This window comes from Solanum tuberosum, unplaced genomic scaffold, assembly GCF_000226075.1.
Source record: "Solanum tuberosum cultivar DM 1-3 516 R44 unplaced genomic scaffold, SolTub_3.0 scf00304, whole genome shotgun sequence".
Classification (NCBI taxonomy): Eukaryota; Viridiplantae; Streptophyta; class Magnoliopsida; order Solanales; family Solanaceae; genus Solanum; species Solanum tuberosum.
In genome coordinates this window covers 309,518-334,363 of record NW_006239227.1, presented here as the reverse complement: position 1 = coordinate 334,363, position 24,846 = coordinate 309,518, and the positions used below count along the sequence as shown (strand labels likewise).

The window sequence follows — 24,846 nt, the reverse complement described above, 5'->3', positions numbered from 1 at the left end:
AAATACAACTCCAACTTCAAAAATTTCAAATAAAGTAATTATTATTTAATTTTCACAACAAAACGCCTACATAATTTCACTAAATTTCCAGTATTTTTATATATTGTATAAAATGTGAATTGCATTGTATATACGTACTATATATATTTTTTATTAAAGAGAATCTCTAAATAGTTGCACATAATATTTTTAAAATGATTTTTTTTGCATAGTCTTTCTAACCATCGGAACCTACTATATAAATATTTCAAAAACTTATGTATTGTTGCAAGACAATTACTTGATGATGCAAAAAACATATAAACTAACAACACACAAAATTTAAATTATGAGAATAAAATATTAATTTTCTATTCATATCCTTATTCTTTTTAGGTAACATTGATCTTCTCGTCGTGGCTAAGACATGACCAAATTAAAAAATATATATTTTTATTAGTTCAATCAGTTTCTTAACAAAAATGGATTGAAGGATGATTCTTGTTATTTTTTGGATAGTATAAGGATGTTTTTTGCCCACTTAGATAATATAAGGATGTACATTAGATTTGAGTCATAGTTGAGGGATGATTTTAGCCAAAAACTCTACCATGTCTATTACAAAACTATATTTTTATTTCAATATGATTCACCTTTCCATGGTACTTTGGATAGGCTATTGCAGTTTGACTATCACAATTGATTATGACAGGTTCAACAACATTGTTATTCACACCCAAGTGAACTAGAAAATGTTTAAGTCAGCATTTATTGTAGATAAGGCTATACATGACTATTTCTTGTTATTCCATAATATGGCACCATCATAAGTAAGAATGCATATCCAAAGGTGAATTTTCTCTCATTTAGATCTCCTCCCCAATCAGTATTTGTATAGCCTTTGAGTAGCAGATTATTTCCTTGATAACATGAAGAATAGTTGATTGTGCCTTTGAGATACCTCAATAGTTGATTTTTCAGTACTGTTGCAGTCCTAGATTGAATAGATATATACTAACTAACCCAAAAGCATAACAAATATCCGATCTAGTACACTTCATAGCATACATAAAACTTCCGACTACATTGGCGTAAGAAGTTTTTCTCATTTGTTCCTTCTTATGTGAAGTCTGAGGGCATATCGTTCGATTCAAACTTCACTTTTAGATACTATGGGTTTGCATATTGAAGCGTTCAAGAATTTTCATAATGTAAGATTCTTGTATAAGAAATAACAATCTCTGAAAATCTTAACTCCAAGAATGTATGTTGCTTCACCCCATCTCAAAAGTAGATGATAACCACTATTTTGTTTCTTTTACAAAATTAATGTCACTTACAACTATTAGTATATCGTCTACATATAATGATAAGATCACAAACTTATCTTTGAATCTTTTGATGTATACACAATGATCTTCATGAATCATAAAAAAATCATAAAATTTGATCGCATTATGAAAAAGTAAATACCATCGTCTGTTTAAGGCCGCAAATCGACCTTTGAAGTTGATATACCTTATTTTTTCGCCTTTATTAACAAAACCTACAGGGTATTCCATATAGATTTCTTTTTCTAGTCTCCATTGAGGAATGCAATTTTCACATTCATTTGATACAATTCAAGATCCAACTTAGCCACTATAGATAAAATTACTCTTATTGAAGTAAAATGTACAACTGGTGAAAAAGTTTATTCATAATCAATTCCTTCCTATTGTGTGTAACTCTTAGCTACCAGGAGAGCTTTGAAACTCTCGATACAACTATCTGTCTTACACTTGATTTTAAGAATCCACTTATTTCTAATAGCTTTTCGGTCTATAGGTAGATCAACCAATTTGCATACTTGGTTAAATTTCATTGACTCAATCTCTTCTTTTATTGTTTAAAATTATCATTTTTTGCTGGGCATGTAAGAGTTTCATTTATATTTCGTGGCTCCTCATCATCTGGAGTAACTATAAATTTTTTCCTTCATTCTCAAATCGACGACATAAAAATTGTGGATGACTTATTTGTCAAGGCTGAGATTGACAAATTGATTTATCAATTGGCAAGTTATTCTCACTCGAACCATAATATATAAATGAAATTTGGTACATATGATGTATTTGTGGAAATAGGAGCTAATCTATGCATAAATATTTATAAGATGAATAGATGATGTATGCAGAACTCACAAATGGGATATGGAATGAAAGAAATCAGAGGATATTTGAGAAACAAAGTTGATCTTGGAAAGCTATAGCTAGATAGATTATATATGCTAATTGCTAGCTGTGTGAAAGCTCCTCCTAAAATACGTATGCTAGTTCATAGTTTCATTTTTTACACTAACTTTGTGTTATTCTGTTTTAGCAGTGTTGGGATGTAGCATGCTATGAAATTTAAAGAACAATTTTGGTGGTTTATGAAAAGCTAGTTGTCCGAAAAAATATTATATTATATGTTGTTGCTACTAAATAACCAAGTCTCGGATCCATAAATAAAATAATTCTCATGATATTTATTAATTATTAGTTATCAATTTTTTTTGTTAATAATGGGCATTACGTAGAGAATTTTCGTTTTGATTTGGTTGTTTCAGAATAATTTAAGTTGTATATGATTCTTTTTACTGATTTGATGGTCTTGAAACAAATTTGATTGTTTTTAATTCAATTTGAAATCTCTATCATTTTATGAAAATATGTTGGATACAACCCTATAAGAAAATAATTTTTTTGGACCTAATTTTTTTTAAAAATTGAATAACTATTGACATTGTTAACATATTAATACTTGATATCATTCAAAACAAATATAGCTATTTTAAAGAAAATTAAACAGTTAATGAGTAACAATACAATTAATTAATTAAAAATATTAACTTAGCTTTGTCCCAATTTCACAATAATCACAAAAAAAGGATTGACATTACTCTATCCATTTATAAATAAATTTAGAGTTTGAACTACTCTTATTGTTTTTAATACTTTATTTATATAATTTCTATTTATTTTTTATTTAACCCATGAACTGACAAAATTTCGAATTGATTTATTTTAAGTGCTTTAAAGTTAAAATAATTTTTCAGCACTTGTAAAATGTTGATATAAAATTAAAAATACTAATAATAAAAATAAATTAAAAATCATAATTTAAAAATGCTAACTTATAACTTTTGACTTATAAATCAAAAGTAATAAGCCAATCTAAACATAAGCACAACCTCGCTTAACCCTCATTTATCCAGGTCAGACTTAAAAATCACATTCTAAAATGAAGAAACTAAATAAATGGGCCATAAAACTCAAAATAGTTACATGTTCATACTCCAATCCAAATTAATTCAAGAAATACTCATTCTCTAAAAGAAATAATTTACAGCCCATACCTCCATTCATTAAGACTGATAATTTTCGCTTAATTGATACTAAATCAATATCATACATTGTATTGATATCATTAAGGTTGATAATTTCGTTTAATTAATACTATAAATCAGTATATATATAAGTGAAATTATCAGTCTTAATTATCAATACAATATAGGCAGGGGCAGAGCTACTGTAGCGGAAGGGGGTTCGACTTAACCCACTGGCTTTTCCGTAGACCCTATATTTGTATTAAAATATGAAGTACAATGTATATATATATTTCTTGCAAACCCATAAGCACACTGAAGCGTTTGACCCAGTGATCACTCTGCACCCAATGAGATCGTTCACCCCCTGCGGAATGTGGGTTCGAATCTCGGTAGGCACACCGTTTTTTGGGATTAATTTCTAAACGTGTGTTTATATAAAAAAAATAAAAAAAATAGAATATCGGTAAGGAAATAGTATTTGTGTCGTAATTAATTTTTTTTTAAAAAAAAGGAAAATAGTATTTGTATCGTACTCTGAAACTACAATATATGACTATTGATTTCTACTCACATTCAAAAAGTTTAACTCAATTTTTCTCTCCAAAAGTTAGGGTTCTAACTTTTATTGTTGATCTAATTGATGTTATCCAACATCTGGCCTCTGGTGTGTACTTCTGTCTCTCCCTTTTCATTTTTTTCCTTATTTGTTTTTAGTGAACTTGTATTTGTTCGTTAATTTGATGATTGTTACTTTAGGTTAAGATCATTGTTCTTTTTAAAAATTTAGAACCCACTGACGTGAAATCCTGGCTCCGCCTCTGAATATAGGATAGTAATTTAGTAATAGTTAATCAAAATTAGTTGAAATTATTTAATAGAGTATGAATATAAAGGAATATGTATTTATAATTATTTTACTTTATTTGCTTAGTTTCCAGCTCTAAAACTTGTAGCCCAATCGTATCAAAAACCGGTCCAATGAGCCCAAACGACGGCTTTACCTAGAGAACGCTAACCATAGCTTGTAACACTGTGACTCTGTGAGCAAGCTGCTGGTTTGCTTGAAATCATGGCTGCTGCGGTTGCTGTTGATGTTGATCTTCTTTCATGGAAAGTTGAAATTTTAAAACTGACGGTTGGTGGTTTTTCTTTTCTGATATCATTTTTTTAAAAAAAAGTTTCTCCGATTGCTTAGGCATTTTCCATCTAGGTTGCTGGGTTTGTTTGGGAAGAAGAAGGGATCAGGATATGTGTGTTTCTTTTGTAGCAAAAATTAGTTCTTTTTCTTTTTTTTCGTCATCTAGTAAAGAGTTAGGATGTGTGTGTTTCATGATTTATTGTATTAAATAAAGAAATGATTTTGGCAAAATAGAGAAGCTTTCTGAGACAGACAGCCTCTTTGATCTCTCAGTCAAAATGCATCTTTTGATAATTAAACTTATTATCTGAGAATACCAAATTTCATTTGTGAAAGTTGTTCTAGCTTGTGGCATGGCCATAAGGCTTGTTCTCGTGTGATAAGAAGAGGTAAGTGTGACAAAGAAAGAGAGAGTGTTGGTGAAAAGTTGCATGGAAGGGTGGATCAGGTGATGAAGGGTTAGAGGAGGAGGTAGGGGTACAGAGATAGAGGAGGGGGGAAGGGGAAGAGGAAGGGAAGACAGTGGTGGCGGTTGTGGTGGAAATGAGAGAATCAGGAAGGAAGGGTGATTAGTGGTGGGGATAGTAGTAGAGAGTGAAAGAGTAATGAGAAAAAAAACTAAAAGCAAGGAGAAAGATCAAATTTTCCCTTGAGCTATGTGAAAGATGTAGATTTGTGCTCCGTTGAAAAAAATATGACTTAATTGTGGTAGACGTGGCATCATTGGGTGTTAAGCTTCCAACATTTGAAAAATAAGGGGTTATCTAGCTCAGTTGGATAACAACAAGGGCACATTTGACTCCAACTATAATTGGAGGGTAAATTTATACCATTCTACCTAGTTCAATGGTAGATTTGACCTTTTGCCTTTTGAGAAATTAACTTTGGAATTAAACCAAGATTACTAAAATCCTAGTTTGTTTTAGATTTGATAGTTGTTAATTTCATCAATTCATGTCTAATTAGTTTTACAAAGTGGTTTTTAGTCAAAGTAGAAATATTATTATAAATACGGGTGCTACTATATCTTTTATTAGCGAAGTTAAGTGAAGCTTGAATTAAGATCAAAAGAATATGAGTAAAAGCCTATACCTCGCTCATTTTCTAGTTTGTTCAAACTTTTTACCTAGTCATTGTGCATCTTTTACTTGTGGGTAAGTTACTTTTTGTGATATTTCAATACTTTCAGGTTTCCATCATTGGTGTATGTGGTATGGGAAGAGTTGGAAAGAATACTTTGGTGAAGAATTTGAATAATGAACTCATAAAGACTATTGCGTCAGGCTCTAAACTGTCTTTTGGTCTTGTGGTATGGGTTACAGTTCCCAAACCGCCAATAGACATAAACAAGGTTCAAACAAAAATTGCCAATAGAATAGACATAAAGGTTGATGTCAACAAAAGAGTACAAGACGTTGCCAATAAAATTCATCAAAGACTCAAGCAAGAAATGAGCTCAGTTCTTATACTGGATCATGCTTGGTAAGCTATAAGTTTGGATTATGTAGGTGTACCCCAACTTGAAAATCTTGCAAGAAGCAAAGTAATTATTAACTTCTTGTTTTTGGATCTTTGTAGGCAAATGAAAACATACACCGAAACAAAGGTGTACACTATGAATGAGGATGAATCTTGGCAACTGTTTGTCAAAAAAGTAGAAGATAATGCCTCTTTGGAGCATAGTCAACCATTCGCAAAGGCAATTGCAAGAGAGTGCAATGGTATACCTTTAGCAATTGTTGTTATTGGAGCATCTGTGAGGGAAGAAGAGGGTCGAGTTGTGGAAAGATTCTTTAGAATCACTTGGAATGTCCAAACCTCATAACAAATATGTCAAAAAGAGAGGTGACATTCAAAGTTGTTTCTTGTATTGCTCCTTATATCCGATGACTATTCCAATAGATGATCTCATACACATTGCCGATGGGCAGATGGGTTACTTTGTGAACGTAACACATGAAGCCTACAATACGGGAATCACAATGATTGAGAGTCTAAAAGATGCCTGCTTGCCTGAAATGTATGAGTTTGATTCTGTGAAGATGCATGACGTAGTTCAAGATGTTGGGTACATGGATAGCTAATTCCTTTGGGTATGCACACAATTCTCTTATTCAGGTTGGATTTGAGTTGGCTGAGATATCACATATTAAAATGTCTGCTTCTCTCAAGAGAATATCTTTTGTAGGTTTTAGAATTAATAATCTACCTGATTGCTTCATGGAATGCCGAAAGACAACTTCTTTACTTTTGCAAGACAATTATCCTCTTGTGAAAATTCCGCATGAACTTATTTTTGCATTTCCATCCCTAATAGTTCTGAATCTGAGTGAAACTGGTACCACACTGCCTTCTTCCATCAATAGTTTACATACGGAAAGAGTTGAAATTGACAACAAAAGTTGGATAGATAAACTTAGAGGCAGTGACAAACTAAAAAGGACTTAATCAGTGACAACAGAGAGTGATCTATTGTGGATAACTTTATGCTACCTTGCATTAATTCAAGTCAGAAATGGGTTCAATCTTTAAGTTTGATGGGTTCAACCTTTAAGATTCTTAGCACCAAAACTAAGATCAATCTTATAGGATAGTACAATTTGTGTTGTACAGAAGAAAAACATAATGACATAATTCTATTCAAAAAGTTTAGAATGGGTCAAGTAAGGGTTTGAAATAATCAAAACAGAAGAGAAAAAAATACAAGCATTTTCGCAGCAGAAAAATAAGAGAAGTCTCTGCTGCACTCTTTTCTCAAGAATAAAGGAAATGCAACAGCTGATACTCTCTTGCTGGCAACATTTGTTTCCTTCTTTTCTTTCCTATATGTTTGCTTTGTTGTTAAATAGTAGGGAAAAGAAAGGTTGTCCAAAGTACTTATTAATATAAAAGGAATCATTCTTCTCCCATCTATGCAAAAGAATGAAGAGGCTACACAACAACTATATAAAACTTATTAAAGATTTTTCTGGAATTCTACTTTATGAAGAAGGAAAATGTAGTAGTAAAATATAGAGATATTGTGCTAAGTATTTATCTTGCAACTTCATGACTGGTTAAATAATTCTTCTTTTTAGCGTAATTTTTCCAATATCATAGTGTTTTCTTCCAGGAGTTTCTCCATTCAAGGAGTCGAATCCAATATCCTGGGTAGAAGTGAATGGATCAACAAATATTTTTAAGATTATAGTAGAAAATAACGGTTGTCTAGTTCTTAAAATAAAAGGAATCATTCTTCTCCCATATGAGCAAGATTGAAGAGGCTCCACAACAACAATTTAAAATCGAATAATTTATTTTCTGTAAGTAGTGCCTTAAACAAAGTAAAAACAATCAGCTTAACTTCATTTGATCATCTTTGAGAGCATCATTAGCATTCTCATAAAACATTTTTCTTTATTTACCTCAAGAGTAATATATTCAATGGACATACTCTTTCTGTTGTATCTAACTTTGTTGTTGAGGCGGGGAAGTTTGTGTTTAAATGCTTCTATCCTAAGATTGAAAATACAGTCCGTTTCTCATCAAATGTTGAAATTATAGGAAGGACATGGAGAAGCTAACAAAGTTCAGAGATGCTATCAAGGAGAAGGTGGATGGAGCTGAGAGAGAAGGCTATAAACCAAAACCAGATGTTTTGAAGTGGCTCAAGGTCTTAAGGAGATGCTATCAAGGAGAAGGTGGAAGGAGTTGAGAGAGAAGGCTATAAACCAAAACCGGATGTCCTTAAGTGGCTCAAGGATGTTCAGAAGCTGGAGAATGAATGGGAGTCTATTCAAGAAAGCATTGCAATGACGAAGAAGCTTGCATAAAAATGCTGTCCAAATTGCAGCCTTCACTTGGAAGTCTCCACTCAAGCACAAAACCCGTGAGATCAACTTTGTAAGCTTATAGATATTGGAGAAAGCTTTGAATCCAATTTGATGGTAGAATATTACCCGATGAAAAAAAGTTGAGTTCATCTCAGGACCATCAATAGAAGGCCAGTCAGCAGCAACAAGGAATCTCAACAAAATCCTACAACTATTAGAAGATGATGAGGTATTGTTGGAATTAAACCAAGACTAGTAATCCTAAAATAATTAGGATTTGGTACTTGCTAAGCTGAAAAAGTTGAGATTATGAGTGAATGATTAAAGCTTCCAATTCCTTCTCTCTAGTTTTGCTAAATTTCTTTATATAGCCATTGTTACATTTTCACTTGTGGATAAATTATTTTTTGGGCCTTTTTAATCCTTTCAGGTGGGGATCATTATGGGAGGAGTGGGAAAGACTACTTTGGTGAAGAATTTGAACAATGAGCTACTAAAGACTACCGCGTCAAGCTCCAAACTGCCTTTTTATTAAATTGGATACTTCATCAATTCTCAATGGAGACCACACATGGATGACTAGATTGAAAAGATTCCGCATTGAAGTTGGGGAAGCTCCAGTACCAGTAAAATTCAACAAGTCAGCAAGGATGATATATGCGTCTCCAATTGTGAAAGTTTCAGCAAGGGAGAGCTCTCAATGAATAGGTGTGTCAGAGAAATCTGAGAGTTCAAGCAAGATTTGTTAGTTAGCTTCACATCATGGCTCACTGGTAAGTCTCAGGCTCTCAGCTTATTCTCCAATGAATATACAAGTATACTTACTACTGCATACTCAAGTCGTGGTTTCTTCTTCCATTAATTTTCTTGATTTGTTCTCCACTTAACTTTGTTCTGTATACCATGCCATGTTATCTCCTTGTTGCAACTTAAACATGGTTTATTAATACAGGTTGCTAGCATTTACCTCGAAAAATATATGCTTTAAAAGAAGAGATCGAGGGTGTGTGGGGTATGACACAGGTTATTTCCAGAATATAATTTTTTTTCAAAATGATTTCTTGAAAATATTTTCCTTGGAAATGTTTTTCATTGTTTGGTTAGACAGTGTGAAATATTTTAGCCAAGTGGCAGAAAAGAAGTGTAAATTTGATTTTAACTTTAATGGAAAGATAGGACATTAGAAAAAATGGGGCAGTTTTAAGTTTGATTTACGGCAGGTTTTTGTTTGAATGTGTATCAAATTTGTAGTATAGAAGAAGACTTTGGAACCTACTGCTCCCACTTCCTCCATTCCCTGTCCTCACGGGCAGTTTTCAAACCTTGTGATTTGTGCAGTTTTTTTCACTTTTTTTCTGTTAGTGTTGCATTCGTTTTTCTTGGTGTACTTCCATATTCTTTCTTTAACTTATAAGTGACAATGGTATGTTTCCTGGTCAGCCACTAAAGAATCTTGGTAGTCAATAATGTGAAATGGAAGCTTGTCACATTTGCAAACAGTCACTTTTACAGACTGTATAAATCACAAGTATAGTGTTGTAGCATGTTTTGCCATAGTTAATTTCCTTACTGAAAAAATCTTCATCATGCCAGGCAGTATGTCCGTGCAACTTTACTGGCAAGAAACAAAGCTGATGGCTTATACTCTGTCAATGCAGGCTACTCAACCCTTTGTGCACAGAATGAGATGGTGGAAAGCTGGTCGTGGAAACTAATTTGGGAAACAAAATTACCACCAAAGGTGATTTGCTTCAGTTGGAAAGCACCATACGAAGCATGTTTTGACTGAAGATAATCTCAACAGAAGAAAAATGCACATTGTCAACAGATGCTACTTGTGCAAACAATGTATAGAAACCAGCAGTCATCTCTACTACACTGCTCAGTTGCTATAGAAATTTGGAATATGTTCGTTTCAGATTTTGGGCTCAGTTGGGTCATGCCTGAGAGGAAAATCTAGAAAATAGTCCCTGCTTGTATTGTTTGGTGAATTTGGATAGAAAAGGAATATGTTTGTTTCTATTGCAAATTGAAGCAATAGAAGGAAATATGATGCAACACAAAAGAAGCCCAATTTGCCTAGAGCATAGCACTAGCCTCACATCTCGTACACCAAAACGTCTAAAGGCCGATGTTACCATTTCCTCCAAGGTTTTTCCTACTTCCTTTTTGCTGCAATTCTGTTATTGTTGGTCAGATGTTTATAAATATAGATATATTTTGCATGAACTTCTTATCTTATGTCGTTTGTAGCTTGTGGATAGGATTTATGAGTATAGAGAAGTTGTGGCAAAGTTTTTTTGTTTTTATTTTAGGACATGGTCTTTGAGGTACCAAATGGTGGAATATCCTTGAGATTTTTTCCCTGCACTTGCTAAAATTAAATAAGCTCTCACTCTATTCTTGTTCATCTTAGATTTTTTTACCATATGGATGATCCTGATATATGTTGTATTTGCAGACAAATACAGCTTCTGTTCTCCTTGAAGTAATATGAGATACATAAAATTCCGCCATGAACAAGTGAAGGTGTTTTTTTTTACCAACTTTTACTTTTTTCATCATCTGTAGGAACTATATTACTGTACTACTAATTAAAGACGAGAAAGTTTTTTCAGTTTTCTTTAATTAAAAAACAAGACAAGAAAGTTTGTGGCTCTAATATGAGTATCTTCTAAACTAAGGGGGCGTTTGGTAGAGTGTATTAGCAAAATTAACGCATGCATTAGCTCTGTGTTAGTACTACCTTGTTTGGTGCACTTAAGCCAGCTAGACAAGATGATGAAATGTTAGGATAAAAAATAGTGCATTTATTATGTATATATATTTTGATGTTGAGTTTTGTTTTTAATATGCATAGTGTGTGAACGACACTTGCTTGAGATGGACCAAATTCAAGAATTTCTGGGCGATTTGATCCAACTCACGCTTGAACAAGCTAAGCCTCTCAATTTTGGAAGGAAAAAGTGGTAGGGGGACACATAAGAGCAGAATCTACGGGATGAGCTCTCGGGACGATGTATGATGACTCCAATTAGGATTAGAAGGTTTTGGATCGTCATGCCAAATCGAGATACTTGATGGTGTTCAAATAGCTGCTATGTCACAACAAATTGCGTAACTTACTTGTGCATTGGCAGTGTCCGAGGTTCAACGAGTTGCTGAAAATGAAAGAATGAGCAAAACCGTTGAGAAAATCAAAGAATAAGTGTATAACCTCGCTCGTCGGCCTAGTATGTCTCGTTCTTCAAGAGGACCCTCGAGTGATGAAAAAGCCGAATACATAGCCTCCGCCTCTTAGCATCTCTTTAGTGATCATTTTATACTTCTTGTAGCAATTTTTTTAAAAAGATTTTTATGTTTTTATATTATGATTTTAGTGTTTATGGATGTTTGATTAAGTTTGTTATTATATTGTGTGCATATGCTTATTGATTGGAATGAATATGTAACAATTTATTTACAGGTCGTAGGAGTAGGTGCTTGCAGCTCGCTCGCTGTCTACTAAATGAGCCTACTGCCTGCCCGGACATGGTCCTTTTGACCGTCGCTTCTTAAAAAAAAGTGACGCCATTCGTCGTTTAGACCAAAAAGAAAGATTTTGAAAAGTAAAATAATAAATGATGAAATCTGTCGTTCCAAAGTGATGTTGACCGTTGCTTTTCACAAAGTGACAAAAGTGACTGCATTGCTTTTTTTTCAATTCGTTCAAAATAACAATGTTGTCCGTTGCTTTTGGCCGTCGTTTTTCAAGCATTTTTTAGTAGTGGCTTTTAGCGACATTAAATATATACAATAATAAAGAATGCTAAAGTCTTTAACATCATTAGTTAATTGTCATTAGATTTAATATTGATATAGGCATAGGGACGTTTAAGAGTGCTAATTGTCTTTAAAGATACATATTTAGCGGCTTTAAATTATTGTCATTAATTAATTACCACTAAAGATCCTTTTTTGCGTAGTGACTCGATTTTTGATGATGTAAAACTGTTCTCAATTTTTTTTTTGTTTAATTTCTTAATTTTGGTCTCTTTACCACAACTAAATCCTTGAATAGAAGAAAAGCAAAACACAATGGAAAACTCACTTCTGCCCTCATTGCACCAAGAAAGTAATGGTATGATGTCTTTTGATAGTTCTAGTGTATGTTGAGTATATATATCTGCAAGTTGGTAGAGGTATAGTCATTTTCACTTTCTCCATATTTATTAAAGTTTCCAATTTTAGAATAACTTAACATAAAGTTTATGACTTCTAATATCTATTGCCAAATTAAAGCAATATGAAAAATCAAGGGAATTAAGTAGCTAAGTGTTAAACATGTAGAAAATAGTAGAAATACCAAATATTTGAATACTCAAAGAAAGGAAATAAATCTCCTCTCTAGATGAATTTGGTATAGTAAATGTATGTAACTAAAAGTCTTTATATTCCCCTCATATAATATACTAGAGACTAATTTTTCTCAATGTAAAGAGTTAAAGCTCAATACTACTTTTGCTTTGTTAGGTTACAAGAAGCAAATTGGATGATGAGACACCTGAGGGAGATGTATTAAAAAGTCTAGGAAAAAAAATCTCTTGGGAGAGGCAACATAGAGGTGAAAAAAGTGTCAAAATGATAAGACCCTAATCAGTGGCGGAGCCAGAAATTTCGTCAAGAGTGTTCAAACTATAAAATAGTGAAATTTTTTTTATAGCGAAGTGGGTGCACAAAATATGTTTTTTACTAATGAGTGGGTGCATCCAAATTTAAAATTAAATTAGATATTATTTAACTAAATCATACAAACACTTAAATTATAAAACTATCAATGGTATAAATCAAAACTAACGGAGAAAAACTAAGAAAAACATTTTTAGCTTCTAATTGAATAGACTCCCTTAGGTTGATATCAAATGAATTGTTAGGAGTTTTTTCGTGAATTTTTTGTAGTTCAAGAGAATTGTTGAGACCTTTTTTTTTTATATTTACCTTTTCTTTTATTGAGATTCTTAACTATTTTAAAAAATAATTTAGAAATAATCAAAAGTATAAAAGTGACCTTTAAGTATATCTTTAATGTAATTTTTTAGTACTATTAATTCAAGGCTAGAAATAGAAAGATAGAGCAACTATTTTTGTTCCTTTCTTCTTTCTTTTTTGGAAAAAAAGATTGTGTTCTAAAGCAAGAATCGAACTTGGGACATTAAACACTCAGCTGAGCGACATTACCGCTAGACCAACACCATTCGTTGTGTTCATTTATCTATATATTCAAATAATAAAGAATATTTTGCCTATTTACGTCTGATTTTCTGCAAAGGGTGGTCAGCTCTGTAGCTCCTTCCCTAACCCTACTACGAGTACTTAAAATAGACCAGGCTTACGTGAGGTGTCTAGATGAAAATTGGTGTCAATCGAACATTAGAAGAAATAATAACAAAAGCTAAATTAAACTATTGAATAAACAAAATTTAGTACATGTGAATAATTATTTATTTCTTGTATCAATTTAGAGAGATAGTATGTAGAAGTCATATGCCACTAACGGATTGCAGTTGGTACACCAATGGAGTTTATAGGTTGACAAGAAATGAAAGCTTATTTAGTTTCACAAAATTACTATGCACTAAAACCTCACTAAATTAATATTCGATAAATTAATAATCTCTAAAATAATATTTTCCTCCGGTTCAAACTTAGGCCAATGGAAGAAATTACTAATTTCGATAAGATAATATATTTTTAAAAGGCCCCTATATAAATATATATGATCCTATTAATATTATAAATTAATAATTCTTCAAAAACACAAATATATCTAAGATAATTTAGTGATATATGATTCTATTGTGTTTTATTTTTTTGTTAAAATTTAAATCTAGTTGAAGCTTAATATCTCTAACTTTTCTTATTACATCCAAAAGTTTTGGTGTTGTTTTTTTGAACTGCACCATAAAATTGTGAAGAGTTCTAGATGCGATAAGTGTTTCCTTACGCGCAACTGGTTCCAAAAGAGTTGTATCATCTTCAACTTTATCATCAACATTGTTTTTTTCGATGATATCCACAATTTCTTCTAAGCTTTGGATCTCTAAAAATGTATGATTTTTATGTATTCATTGTACTTATGTATAATAATTTTTTTTATATGAATTAAATAAATATGATACATAAATTAGTAAGATACAATGATTTTGATGTAAGCAAAATTAACTTTCATTGAATTTCAAAACACACTTTAAATTAATAAATATTAATTTATCAATTAAATAATACTCTATAAAATAATAATATTTCACGATCCATCTGTATTAATTTAGTGAGGTTTTACTGTACTTGGTAGACAACTGAGATTTTAGGAGACAAATTTGGTTTGGAACTTTATCATGATGCCTAGCTAGACACATATTCATTGTGTGACTGGCTTTTAAGGGTAGACTCTTAACTAAGGCAACACTACAAAGAATGAATATGATTACTAATTAAGGATGATAAGTATGGTCTATGTGTTGCTGATCAACTGGAGATATTATAACATCTGTTTATGGAATATGATAATTGGATCAATAAGATAAAATAGGTCCTACAAAGGTGGTCAAGTATCCCTCTGCTGAACTTGGTAATCAAACACACTGAGATGGTATAAAAGGAGGAGTTGGAAGAAGTTTTATAAGGAGCTAGTCACAACCATTTGGGGTACAATGATCTATCACACGCTACTAAAAAATACTAAAATTAGCTTCGAACTTTGTTGTTGGTCTGTCGTTATTTTGCTCGTAGCCAACAAAAATTTGTTGCTAATTCATCGTCAAGTAGGATTAGCGACATATTTTACTGTTTAGCTACAAAAATTGTTCATCGCTAAATTCAATTTTTTTAATAGTCTTGAAAGGGCATAAATTGAAAGTAACTCAGAGCTTAATGGTGAAGGTGAATGGTAATATCACAGATATAGAAGGAGGTGAAGGAAAAAAATAAAGAGGATATTTCATAAATAGCTAAGAGATAAAACTGCATAGTGCTTCTTTGAGTAGAAATCTAACACCCTAAATAAACATATTCAAAAATAACTTCACTTATAAAAAAACATTGTTAACATATATAGTTTATTTCAAAATTTCTATAAATAAGCATATTAGTATATACAATTACTTGTATATGTATATAAATTATTAAAATGGATAAATAAGCAGTTGTATATAAATGTTGAAAGTTATACCATGAATTCGTATAAGGTATTGTGAGTGATAATTATATACAAGAAACAAAATATACAAAATAAAAAAAAAATAAAAAATAAAAATATATATATATAACCAAACAACAATAATGAAATTTTGTATGTACACAAATATGTATAGATAAATACAAAATAAAAACGAAATATATAAAGGGCAAAAAACTGAACAATAAGTCCACACTTCCCTCCATCACTTTATTTATTCTATTGTTCAAGTATTCAAACAAGATATTTCTTACGTCTAGACTTATCATTTTATTTTCGGACTTGCATCATGTTTTAGAAGCTTTTGTACTTATGACACCAAATGTTGGGTGGTATTTAGTTTTTCCACATTTTATACTTAAGAAAGACTTAGTGTTCAGGATATTTTCTTATCACCTATCTTTCAACTTTATTTATTAATTTTAAGTGGTAAATTTATTGGGTTTGCTTACCTATCCATTAGGAACATAGGTGCCATCACGACTTGTGATTTTGGATCATGACATTTATGTATAATAAAAAAATGAACAGTTAAAATCCCTCATTCTAGGGTTATGACCATTGTATGAACATATTCTTCTAATAATACAACTGTTTAGTGGATTCTAGCACACATGTTTTGTTCTCTTAATAGCATACTCAACTATTTTTGGCTTCGTGGACCCATAAAGTAAATGAATAATTGCTATTGGAAATAGATACGCGAAATATATAAATAGAATGTGGATTGGAGAGATAAGATTCATCCAAGGATGGATTAGCGGCTAGGGCGAAAACATACCTAGTTTGTCCTGCTTGAGTCAAATACAGGATGATATACAAATGTATTCAGAGAGGTTTACAACATTTTCGCTCAACAATGTAGGCATGAAGCAAATTTGAATAGGTGACTATACGGCTTGAAAGACCATAATTATATTATCAACCTTGTGATTCAGCAATTCGGTAAATATATTAATCATGTTTAACAACAATAATTGGAAAAGATGAAAATACACAAACGTCATAGCCATAGGTCTTAAACTCTTCGTGAACAACACCTGCAATAATTATCTTCTTTAATTAAATCTCTATTTGTCAAATTCAATGGTAGTAATAGTTAGTAGAATAATCACAAAATTAACATCTCTGAAATCTAACAACACTATTTCGAATAATTACATCAGGAAAACGAATAGCTTGTTAGCAGCCAAGTCTTTGAGGGATTGAAAAATCTGATTGTGAAAGCAATCACTAATTACTTGCGACTACATACACTTACATGTGTGTATAGAGGAAACAAGTTTTTGGCGCCGTTGCCGAAAACTTAAAGTATTGACAAGTTAGAAAAAAATTATTATTTTTATTTTTACAGTCTCATTTCTATTACAAATTAAGTATAATCTCATAAGTGGAATACGAAAAGTAGAGAATGTAAGCACACTTTATTTCCTTTGTAAAAAAAATGTGCCATGAGACAATTTAAAAGAGCAAAAAACTGAACTATACAAATATAGTACATTAATTACCACTACATAACAATAGTTTTAATTTTCACCAACATAGCAATAGTTTTTTTTCAAAAATAGGAAATAGTATTAATTAAAAAATCAATAAATAAAAAACAGAAATCGTGGTATTAATGAGCCACGATATTCTCAACCTCCCTGATTTTCTCCCAATCTTTTACATTCCATGATTTACTCAAATTGGTTACACAATTCTCTCAAATTAAAAAAAAAGGATTTTTAATCAAAACAAAACTCTCTACCTCCCTATTTTGAAAGATTGTACAATTATGAATACCAGTAGTGTTTCGATTCTAATTCAACACAACGAATGATGGGACGCGTCAGGTATGTGTAATAAATCATGAATGGATTTTAGTCTACAATCTAAACCTATTAATATTGTATATGATGGTGTGTTTTATGTCACTGAACAAAACCAATTTGTGTGATTGGATTTGGGTTGATTAGAAGGTTTAATTACTTTGTTAATAATTATAGTCGGGTCCCAATTCCCAAATTATAATTGTATATGATTGTGTATTGATATCATAAGTTACGTTGTTATAATCTGTTTGTATTTGTTTTGGTGTATTGTGATGGTATTAATTGATTATAAAATGAAATTCGTGATTTTATTTTTGTGTATTAATTGGTAAAATTGATATTATATTTGTTGTTGGTGTATTGACGAAATTGGTGTATTAATGCCAAAATTTCATGAGTACTTTTTTAGTAGATGATTAGGTGTAATTGATATTGTATTTGTTGTAGCTGATTTGATGCAATTGATAGTGTATATAGACTGTTAATCTAACACCTAAATTTTGTTATTATTTTTGGTTTATGATCTGGTGTATTTATATATTTTATGTTGTATATAATAACCAAATAACGTGTTATTTTTTTGGTTCATCTATTGATATATTAGATAGTGTATTTTTGGTGTAATTGACGTATGTAAACACCAACTAATGTATTCATTTTTGGTCCATATATTGGTATAATAGATAGTGTGTGATTTGGTGTGGTTGATAGTTTATTTTTCTGATGTAATAGACAGTGGATGTAATTTGGTGTAATTGATAGTGTATTTTTCTGGTGTAAGTGATGTATGTAAACACAAACTAACTTGTTATTTATGTGGTTCATCTATTGGTATTTATATGGTGTATGTGATTTGTTGTATAAACACCAACTAACGTGTTAGTTTTGAGTTCATGTATTTGTATATTAGATAGTGTATTTTCTTGTGTAATTGAAATATATAAACGTCAACTTTTATGGTGTTTCTATATATCTACTTTCTGGTGTAATTGATATAGAATGTTAAATTTTTATAATTACTAATTTAGTATGGTTTCAAATGAAGGTATGCGCATCAACATAATATCTTCGTAGAGTTATAAATGGTGCAAAAAGATTTACTGTATGTCTAAATACTCGAATGTGTAGTTGTGGAAGATTTCAGCATGATGAGATTTCTTGTAGTCATGCAGTTGCTACTAGAAACAACATCGTGAAGATTACTGTTCAACCTATTATAGTAATAAGAATTATCAAGATACTTAAGCAATCTCATTTGAACAATTGCCTTGCAAAAGCACTTTGAATATTCCATCACATGTTATAGAAGAGATAATGTTGCCACCAATTGCAAGAAAACAACCAGTCAGACCATCAAATAACGATCGTAAGAAGAGATTCAACGAAGGAAAATTCAAAAGGTGTAAAGTCACTCATAATAAATGTGGTACATCGGGGTATAACAAAAAAATTTGCCCCAAATTTGCGGCTCAAAATTAACATTGGTGTTTTTTTGTTTAAACAAGTATACATTTGAATCTTTTGGATTTTTGTTGAAATATAGATGTTTTTAATGAATGTTAATTGCAGTTTAAACAATATTGGTTAATGTTTGATTGGTCTAATTCATATTATTGGTGTATTGATCGTTGGTGTTTCCTTGTTTGTATAATTTTTTTTTGTTGTGAAAAAGTTGTTGCGCAAACTATTATTTGTATGATTTACGTAATATTAATGTAATATTTAAAATAGATTGGCTAGTTCAAAGGCTCAGTTCATAATATTGGTGTATTTACTGTTGTAACATTGGTAATAGTATATTGGTTTAATACATTGTTATTTTCTTGGTGACATAGATACTAATGTTTAAATTAATTGGTGATATATAATGCCTAAATTGTTGTTATTATATATCAACCTCACATGATGAATATGTAAACAACTAATTAGCTTAAACAAAATATTTTGACAGCACAATGACATATTTTGACAATATATACATAAATAAAATTGTATGTATCTGTCAGTTAATTAACCACAATATAAGCACCAAACTGAAATATTCTTCGTAATATTAGTGTAAAATGTAAGCGGTAGTATATTAATGGCTGAATTGTTGATATAATATACTAACCTCACACAATGAACTATTAAACTTGACAATATATACACAAACAACTAAGAACCAAAACATATCGAAATACAAAAAAGAACCAAAATCTAATGAACTATTAAACTTGACAATATATACACAAACAACTAAGAACCAAAACATATCGAAATACAAAAAAAAGCACCAAAATCTGATGGAAAATATCAATTAAAGTATTTGTGAGTTAATTCAACACAAAATAAACACCAAAACTGATTGAAAATAGTAATTAAGCTGATATCCAAAAGTGTAATAATAACATTTTACAAAGAACAACAATTCAATAACCATATTTTATAAAATTCTTTCTTAACATAACATGCTCTTTTCAATCCCTCCCTTTCTGAATCAACTGACCACCACTTTCAGTTGATTCACTTTCACTAACAGTATCAGTGTCAATCTTCCTCTTTTCGTAGATCTAAAGTAATGCTTCATATCTCCAATGAAAATCTGCAGCATAAAAAATTGTCGTTGAAATATTCATATCTCCTCAACAAACAAACTTTGTGAAAGCACAAGTATTCAAACCACAATCACTATAAAAAAAATAGAGCAATAATCAGAATCCAAACATTTTATAGTACCAAACTATTAAATAAATACAATATACCTACATTGATTCATCAACAATTGTCATTGGATCTTCAACCAACAACTATAATTGATTTGTTAAGCCTAAAATTTTTTCTGGGCTTCCTCCTCAAATGTTAACCGAACTATGAAAATATAATCTTGAATGATGAACTTAAGCGGAAATAAAAAAAATGGTGCAAGTGATTTACCGATGAATATGAACAGAAGAGAGAAGGACAATGATTGAAATTTCTCTCAATGAAAATTTAGAAAAACGTGAATTATTTGAAACATAAAAAGTTTTTACTTTACATTGATTGAATAAAAAAGGAAGAAAATAAAACAATATTTGAAAAGACAGAAACGTTTATATTAAGAACTCTAATTGGGGAGATAAGTAAGAGACATAATCCCAAAAAGAGGAGAGAAGAAAATTGCAATTAAATAATTAAATTAAAATAAAAAATTAATTAATCTTCTATGTAGGTAATTTATAAACTACGTTTGTAATTAAATAAAAGTATGTGTATATATTGTTAATAAAAGTCTTAAGTAGTATATTTTTATAATTTATACAAAAACATATACAAATTAATACATACTAATTGGGTTTATATAAATACCTAGGATTCTTCATTTTCATTTGTTCCATTGAACAAGAAACGACATCATCATTTGTTTTGGACTCATTGTTATTAGAAGTAATTTCCTTTACGTTTCTCTTTTTCTAGATCAGCTTTGTTTCCCCTCTCAACTATTCTGATGCCTTTTATCTTTGCCCAATTAATAATTTGTTGCATTCTTATTGGGTCGTTTCTATGCTTGGTATACTTTTTTCATTTGATTTGATCTCATCAACAACTCTAGATTTTACAATTAACCCTGCAATATCTTCCAAATTTTGTGTTAGACCTAAAGAAAAAGATGGAGGATCATCAATATTTTTTCCATATAATTGAATACCTCGAGCGATTCTCTTGATAGAGTTTGAACATCTATTATTTGTGAATAACTATTGAATTAACTATAAATTGAAGATAAAAGATGAAATAGATGAAATTTTATGAATCTATTTAAAAACTATAAACATATAAAAACACAAAATAAAAAAAATGATTGAAACATGAAATTGTTGAGAAATTTTAGGAGCAAAATAGTGAATGGAGAGAGAAGAGATAAATTGTAATTTGTATATTTTGATAGACAAATTAGGGGAGATATATTTTTATTCCGGATGCAAATAATTTTAGTAAGACCTGATTTTAATAACAAATTTCATTAAATTTTGTAACAGTAATTCATAATTAAATGAAACAATAGCTTTATTACATAATATACTAGTAATATTTATCAACTTACGTAATTTTTCAAAAAATAAACCATCAAAATTGTACAAAAAAAGCAAATAAATGTAAATTTTATTAATACAATACATAGGATGTAAGAAAGGAATTGATATTGATGTACAACTAATTGTTTTGTATTGAAGGCATGAGAGACTACCACCCTACCTGGAAGGTGGTTGGATTTCTTTTGTGCCCTATAGTTATAATTATTCTTAGTCTGATATGATAATATTTCATAGTTTATTGCAAAGATAAATAAATAAAATTTACCCATTTTAATAGTTACAAACTCATAACAAAACAAAAACAAAACGCATGTGCAATATTTCCCCTAAGCTTGACTAGGTAATGATCACTTGAATATGTTCAAACATACTTCATCAATATATTATAAAATTATTTAATCACATATTCAGATGCTTACAAATAAAACACATCATAACTCAAGTATAAAACAAAATTTATTAGCATATTTAAAAAGCTATTGATGTAATATTCTAACTACTTTTTTTCTTATGTTGCTAATTTTTTTTTAAAAATGTCATGTTACTTGCATCAAATCGTTATGCATTCGATATTTTTGGATGATTGAGTAACAAAGAATATAATTTTGGTGTTGGACCAAAGAGGGAAGTTGTGAGATTTATATAGAAAATGGCTTTTAATTAGTTCCAAAGAAATCAAATTACATAGATAGTCTACATTGCTCGAATTTATTCTTTAAAAATATCGATGGATGCTTGTTGGATCCTTATAGTGTATTTTTAAGGAATCTGATATGAATACAATAACATTTTCGAAGAGTCTGAACAACTTAGTCATTAGAGTAAAAGCGTAAGCGGTGACGTGCAGTAAAAATTAATGCATTAAAAGCTTTTAATCTCTTTTTTCTTTGTTAATATTTGCATGCAAAAATACTTTTAGACGTCTCTAGCAACTTGACCACACGTGGATTGTTGTAATCTGGCACATATTTTCTTTTCAACAATTAACTCCCCTATTTATGATTTTTTTCCAAACCAAAATAATCCAACTAATAAGCACACCTCTTTGTCTTCTTGTTTCTTATATATATATATATATATATATATAACATATAGTTTTTTTTCAACAAAAAACTACAAATCTTGAAATAATGGGGAAGATTTGTGACAAAGTGCATGGTTTAAAGCCAATTATAATGATGGTTTTTATACAAATAGGTTATGCAGGAATGACTTTATTGTATAAATTAGCATCAAATGATGGAATGAGTTTAAGGATTTTAATTGCTTATCGATTCCTCTTTGCTGCCGCTACCGTTCTTCCTTTAGCTCTCTACTTTGATAGGTAATCTACTTTTCGCGTTTCTGTTTTTCAGAGTCAAACAATTTATAATTTTCGATTCACTACTAGAAATACATGTTTTTCCCATCGCAAACTTCTGGTAAATTCGTGTTATAGAATATGATTTTGTGAACATGATAACAAACAGATTCTCACATAAATAGTGAAATTTTTTCTTTGTGAAAACATTATTATATTTTTATATTTTACCGATCTAATCAAAATATTTGAATAGCGTTTGAACATTTTTCAGTGAAAAATTTGAACGATTTATGGTTGTTATGTTTGATAAATGTAGGAAGAGTAGGCCAAAAATGACATGGATGGTAATGTTGCTTGCGTTTCTTTCTGCACTCTTCGGGTAAGTTCCATTTTTACTTCATTCATTCAATCAATTAACTATGTGCTATGTAAAATGTATTTACAAAATATATTAATTTGACTATTTTTAAATGAAAACAAAAAAAATTAAATCTTTTTATGATAATTCTTGACTTTTCCAGTTAGGATCCTATTCATTACTGATTTGTCTATTATCTTTAATAAATGACATTTTTATATAAAATAATATTAAATTCAAAGTATTTTTATGTATTAAATATTCCTTTAATTTTATTTATGTTTTAGTTAATATTTTAAATTATTATAAAAATTAAATCCACTTTTATGGAAAAAAACATATACAAAGTTACAACAAATAAAAAAAAATCTTAAAAGTATTATTAACAAAACGATCCAGCCCTTTACGGTTAAAAATATTTTATCCTAGAGTTCAAAAATATTATTTAGTGTAAAAATAAATGAATAAATAAAAGAATCTTTATAGCAGTATTTCCAAACCTCTAATATTTATTTTGTACACATAATCTATATTTATTACATTCTTATCTTAATGAACAAAATAGTAATTAATGGAGGAGTTCTTTATATTACTTTATGTGACTACTTTATGTGTTTGACTGACATTATTTGACTGAACATAAACCGATTAATGAATTGTTTGTTTTTATTTTATTACTCTATTAGATTTTGATAATAGAAATATTAAAATTAAAAGTTAATTTTTTCAAATAAATTTAAATTTCTTAAATCTTGAAAGGATGTCATTAATTATGAGCTCTGCAATTTACTAGATTCTTGTAAATCACATTTTGGTACTAGTGCTTTCAATTAAATACATGTCTGCCATTAGCTAATTAATCCATGCATTTATTTCTGATTTAAGTTATTTTTATTTATTTTAATTTTATTATATATATTTATATTTATATTTATATATTTATATATGCAGGGGTTCAATGCCACAAAATTTGTTTGCAGCAAGTTTAGTCCTAACTTCAACAACTTTTGCTACAGCTACACTTAATCTCATACCTGGCATCACTTTCATTATAGCCATATTCTTTAGGTATATATTTCCAATTTTACTATATTAATATTAATTTACACAAAGTATACTTTTGGCTATATTCAAAAGTTGTTTTGGAGGCACTAATAGAAATAAATGTTTTTTTTACTTTGAAAAACATGATTTCTCCACTTCTTATAATATACCATCGACCTAACTCACTGAAAAATGCGTCATGGAAATAAATTTTCACTAAAATAGTGTGAAATTTTATTAATTTTTCATAAAATTATTATTATCTTTCTTTTCTCATCGATTCGATTGAAATAGCCACTAAAGATTTTTTAGTAGTGAGAATAGTAATTTATGTTGACTTCAGGGCCGTCACAACAAGTTTGGGGGCCTAAAGCCAAACATTATAAAAAGGTCCTATTTTTTTAGTTGATATAAATATAAATTGGATAATTATAATATACTAGTGTAATCCTACAAATGAGGTCTGGAGAAGCAGGATATATGTAGACATTATGAAGTAAGAATGCAAATAATGTAAATTTTCAATGAAAATTATATAATATAAAGTTGGAATAATAAAACATGACTCAAAATTTTAAAAATATGATGATATTAAAATAGTGTACCGATGAATTTGATAAGTTAATAAATAATATTAAAACAATGTTGATTAGTTTTAGTGCTTGAAATTTTAATAAGACACCAAAAACAAATTTGAGATTTTTATAAACACACAACAATAGATATTACATATTGTAGAATGTTTGAACGTTTGAGAGACTTAAGAATATTCAAC

The 24,846-nt window shown here is 29.9% G+C and overlaps 1 long non-coding RNA gene across 5 annotated transcripts; it reads left to right on the top strand.

Moving 5' to 3' along the window:
- Positions 1-4,288: 4,288 nt before the first annotated feature.
- Positions 4,289-11,693, top strand: LOC102581351 (uncharacterized). Of its 5 annotated transcripts, XR_001475080.1 has the most exons (8): positions 4,289-4,466; positions 5,659-5,951; positions 6,048-6,562; positions 8,013-8,510; positions 8,712-9,054; positions 9,875-10,432; positions 10,743-10,810; positions 11,142-11,693. It is a non-coding gene; the product is annotated as an uncharacterized lncRNA (long non-coding RNA). The 5 variants fall into 5 exon arrangements; XR_368286.2 differs by lacking the exon at positions 10,743-10,810; XR_001475081.1 differs by lacking the exons at positions 10,743-10,810; positions 11,142-11,693 and having other exon boundaries at positions 6,048-6,314; positions 6,401-6,562; positions 9,875-10,689.
- Positions 11,694-24,846: the final 13,153 nt, after the last annotated feature.